Genomic DNA, 5,112 nt, shown 5'->3' on the forward strand with positions numbered 1-5,112 from the left:
ATTCATTTTACGTGCCCCACATAGGTAGGTACCATTATTTCTTTCCCATTTTACAGTTGAGGATACTGAGAAACAGATTTTAAGTAACTTGCCCAATGTCACACAGCTGGTGTGATAGCAAGGCTTGCACTCTGGCAGTCTAGCTATAGACTCTGAGCTCCAATGCCTGCAACTGTCCATGGCGCCCGGGAATTTCTCTGACAAGACTTGATACCCATCCGTTTTTTTCTTCCTTCCATTTTTTCTTCCATGGCATGAGTTTAGCTGCTGAAGGCCACGCTTGGTCCTCTCAATCCTGGGACAAAATTTTCTCTCACTTTTCCATCCCTGGTTTATTCAGTCAACCCCTTTTTACTTGGCCTTTACTCTGCTTTCTCCCCAAATGTGAAGCCTTGCAAACATCTTTCTCCCCCGCTTCCCTTGGAGAGTTGAGAAAATGTCTGGTGTGACAAGACAGCCCACCCACAAGGTCCGAGAGCCCCTGTGTGGTCAGCAGGGTCTGAGCTTTACTGCCTGAATTTGCTCATGCCGCTGGCTTCTTGGAGGGTAGGGAGGGCTCTCTGATACTCTCCCCCCTCACCTCTCACTCTTTGATCACACTGCCTCTCATTGCTCTTTGTATTTCTCCTGTTAAAGCAATGAGCACGTGTACTGCATGTGCCTGTTTATACGTCTCCCTGATTAGACTTAGCTCCCTGAAGGCAAAGATTGGCTTTCAGACATCCTTCCTTTTCAACAGAACACAGTAAAAAAGTTTGCTTTTGGCATCCTTCCCTACCAGCTATTCTCTGCCCGCATCATGCTGTGAAATGTTGCCTACTTTCTGCTCAACTTGGGGATGCCACCGTCACAAGCCCTGTCTGCTTCCTCCTTCAAATCTCAAGAAACTTTGGTCCCTTGGAGATGTTTCTTCTGGGGCTTCTCATGACAAATTCTGTTTGTAGTAATCCTGGAGGAAAGTGAGGTGGGAGAAGTTTTGTGGAGTCTTTCTGACAACCATCTTGGTAGGAAACTTAGATGAAACCAATCACGTCAGTAAGTAACCCTTACCCACTGTCAAAACAGCGTGCCTTCCTCCAAGGGAGGCACTGTTTCTCATTCTTTTCCTTCCTCTCCCAGTGCCCTGAAAACATACTTGTTGAAATGTTTCATTCATATGTATGTGTATATGTTTGTATGTGTGTGTATATGCATATATGCACATTATCTCACTGTATCTACAGATACTTCTTATACATACACCCATTTCATTTGTATGTATATATGTATGGGAATTACAGGGTAGGGCTGGGGCTACGAGTCCTGGACTACAGACAGTCCTCTGGCTTTTCTGGCTACAGCTGAGAAATGGTGAGTTTGGGCCATGGGCTTGGTTCTGAGAGGACCCAAATAAGTTGTAAACTTTGTTACATCTGAGCTGTGAAGTTTGGATATCCTCTTAAAGGAACCTGTGTGCTCTAGCAGCTGTAGCCAAAGAAATACTACATTTCCTGGCAGAACTGTTACCCCAATACCCTGTCTGTAGTTTGTTTTTTTTAAATTAATATTTGAGTACCGTTGGTCAGTTCATATTTCTTTGCCACCATGTACTTCGACGTTTCTGCTGCTGGCTTCACCACTAACCAGAGCCTCAGCAGGGCCCACTCTGCCCGGTCTCCCAGCTGGCAGAGGCAGCGTCCTGCAGCTGACCCTGCAACACCTGTCCAGCAGCTGAGAGCTCAGGTCCCCCCTCTCCATCCTGGCATGGCTGTACCCCGACTGAGTTGTCTCAGGGACCTCCCTGGGCTGCAGGCCTTTGTTTTCAGAAGCGCTCTTGAACAACTGCATGCCACATCTCATGAAGTCAGGCCTCTCATTAAAGTCTTCCTTTATATGATTCTCTTAGCTATTCTGGTCCTTTACTCTCCCACATGAACACTAGGCCATCTTATCTAATTTTGAAACAAACAAAAGGATTCATGATGAGTAAGCATTTTCAACTCTCCCACCATATTTGTATTTTTAGATCAAGTTCTCCTTGCATGGCGAATAGTTTTTTGGCTAAATACATTTAGCTGCTATATTGCTAGCTGAACACACAGTTTTTATTTTTTATAATGTATTCAATCTAGCTCATAGTAATACTGCTATTTCTGCTTCCTGTTATATATATGCAGTTCTTTATTTTCAAGCTTTTGGGAAGCATTTTAAGAGTATTTCTTGTTCAATACCATATAGTAGATTTAAAAGCACATATGCCAATCAGTCTTTCTTCAATAGGAAAATTCAGCCCATTCACACTTTATAGTAACTGGGGGGAGGCGGGCGAGCACAGTGGGCTCAGGTCTGAGTGAGACTCCAGGGGCCCCATTAGGTCCATGGACAGCCTGGATCTGACAGCTCCCAGTTACCGATATCCGAAACCCCACTTATAAAGATGAAGATGCCTCTTTTAAATGAGTTTCATAAACTAACACAAAAGACAAAACAGATAGTGGTGAGCACTGCTTCCCATGAGCAGAAGCCCTGTGGACCTGAAGGAACCGCATCGTAAAGGATGTGTGGTAAGTGACTGAGACCCGGGGGAGGCAGATGCAAGGATGGCCTAGAAAATGCCAGAGAGACCTCGGAGGGGCCGGGCACCTGGAATTGAAATCAGAACAAATGCCTCAGGATGCTTCAAACACGGGGCCCACGGGGAAGCGGGCAGGATGGCCACCTTTGCTCTGCCAGAGCCTCCTAGTCCCCAGATGAGGGCGAGAGGGATGGCTGGGGGCAGGGGCAGGAACACGCATGGAGGGCCTCTGAATGGAAGAGGGGAAGGGAGAGACTCATTTCCTGGGAGGACTCAGAGGTGCGAAATGGGCGCATGCCCCGACCCCCTTGAGCAGGCAAGTCTGAGGCTGTCCAACCAATTTTAGATTAAGAAATCGAGGCTGGAGGGCTGGTAGCGGTAGGAGAGGATGTGCAAGTCTGCCTCCCCGTGTTCAAGTTGGAGCTAAGCTGGCACCCAGTGGGCCCACGCAGGGCCGTGGGGCTGCCTAGGGAGATGCGGAGGAAGCAGCGTGGGAAGACAGCAGCGGGACAGGGTCCTTGGCTGCCACCAGTCGGCGTTACAGACACACCAACGTCTGCACCGCGAGGTACCAGAATCCAACTGCAAGGGCGCGCGGGCGGTGGCGGGGGTGGGGCGGGAGGCTGCAAGTCATTGGCCCGGCCCCGCCCCAAAGCCCCGCCCCCTCGCCATCCGGGATGCGCCTGCCCAGTTGCCTGGGAAACCGGGCGCAGAAGGTCTGGGTGCGGTTGGAAAGCGTTGGCCACTCCCGCCTTGGCTCCTCCGGTTGGGCAGCTTGTCACCCAGTGGAGGGCCAGAGTCAAGGTCCAGGTGCCTCACACTGCAGCAGGCCTGCTGGGAGGCTCTGGAGGGGTGGAGACCCCAAAACCTAAACTGTTGCCGGGAGCTTGAACTGTAGCAGAGCCATATATTCTTGTGGTGACAGTGGCCTTAGGAGAAAAAATTCTGTCTCTAGGAGGATTAGATCAGAGCTACACAAACCCCAAGTAATGTGACTGGCCTATGTGGTGGCCTTTGAGGGGCCCTCTAGAAAAGGTCAGACTTTAACCTGGGAAGGGGGCGAGGTTATACAGTGGAAATTAAACTGGATGAGGCTTGTAGTTACGCCCATAGATGCTGAGCTTGGGCTGCCAACGGAACAGATCACTTTACCTCAAGGCTGAGGAGTTTTAGCCAGACTTTCTGACGGGAGGAAAGGAGCAGGCATGCTTTCTGCCCTTGGAGGGTCTCCTTGGGAGCCAGCATCAATTCACTGAAGCCTAATACGGCTCACAGATTTCTGTCAGCCCCCGACAAGCCCAAAGGTTTCTACCATCCAGGACATAACTGTTTTCCTTCTGTTCCTTTTCCCTATCAAAACCCTCTCACCTCATCTCTTAGGACACAACATTGTTCCTCCCACCCTTCTTACTAGATAGGAGGAGAATGAATTCCCAAAATGACTTTGAAGTTACTTTGATGTCATTGGAGAAGTCACTTAACAGTGTGGAGTGCTGTTAGGATCAAGGGATTAAACAAAACCAAAAAAACTTGCCTTCAGTAAGTTCTCTTTCTAGTGGAAGAATTCACTTTGCACTCTAATTAGGGCAGGCGTCTGGCCCAGTGTGAGGTGCATAAGGCTCTAAGGTTTGTGAATGAGACAAATGTTTGTGGTGATCCTAAGTTGAAGCCCTGAAATATTAGCCTGAATCTGGGTGTGTGCTCACCAGCGTTGCTGGGCATCATGGGGGTGGGGGCCTGTTACTGCAGATGTCGCAATTTCCAGAAGATCAACTGGGGTGGGGCACTCTTAAAACCTCTTTTAAAATAGGTTAAGTTTATATGTGAATGTTGCATCCATGGTAGTAGTAGTAATTAGAGAAGACTTACCACAGTCATTAGGGACCCAAAGGAAAAGAAGGTGGGGCATCACTGGATGGCGTTTTATGACCTAAGGGACATGAATGAAATTGGGAAGTCCCTTCGCCCTTTCTCCCGAATTAGTGCCCTGCCTCTGTAAGTGGACCTGGAAGAGAAACCATGCTGCAGAGATAACTAAGCAGCTGGCGTGTAATGTTAAGGGCTGTTAAGAATTTGGGATCCAACCCTGAGATTAATTTCCCTCCTTCTGTACTCAGTCGGGAGAGAGATGTCCCCGCAGAGGAGACTTAGGCAGGTAGTCGCTGTAAACGGCATCTCCAAGTTCTGTTTAAATCCTCTTCCCAACAGGAAAGATTCTGGATGGATAATGTCAGTTACACATCTGTGTTCTAAAATGCAAACACCGTTGTTGGTGATTTGCTTCTTTTTATATCTTAGCTCTCCCTCCCTTTTAGCATCACCAGAGTGCATGAAGTGAGCATGAGCATTTTGTTCCTAAACTGAAAACCTGCCCCCTGGTTACAAAACTAGGTGTAAAGAGCGCTGGATTCCAGTGGGAACCTGGGGTTGAGTGTGTAAGGATGCAAGTTTTGTCCTTTAGAAACACCAATTGTGAGATAATCTGAGGAGGCCCTGAACCTTTGGAATCCAGATTAGAACTGGGAAGAGGGAGTTTGCAGAGGTGCCAGGAGATTTTG

This window comes from Myotis brandtii, unplaced genomic scaffold, assembly GCF_000412655.1.
Source record: "Myotis brandtii unplaced genomic scaffold, ASM41265v1 scaffold144, whole genome shotgun sequence".
Taxonomy (NCBI): Eukaryota; Metazoa; Chordata; class Mammalia; order Chiroptera; family Vespertilionidae; genus Myotis; species Myotis brandtii.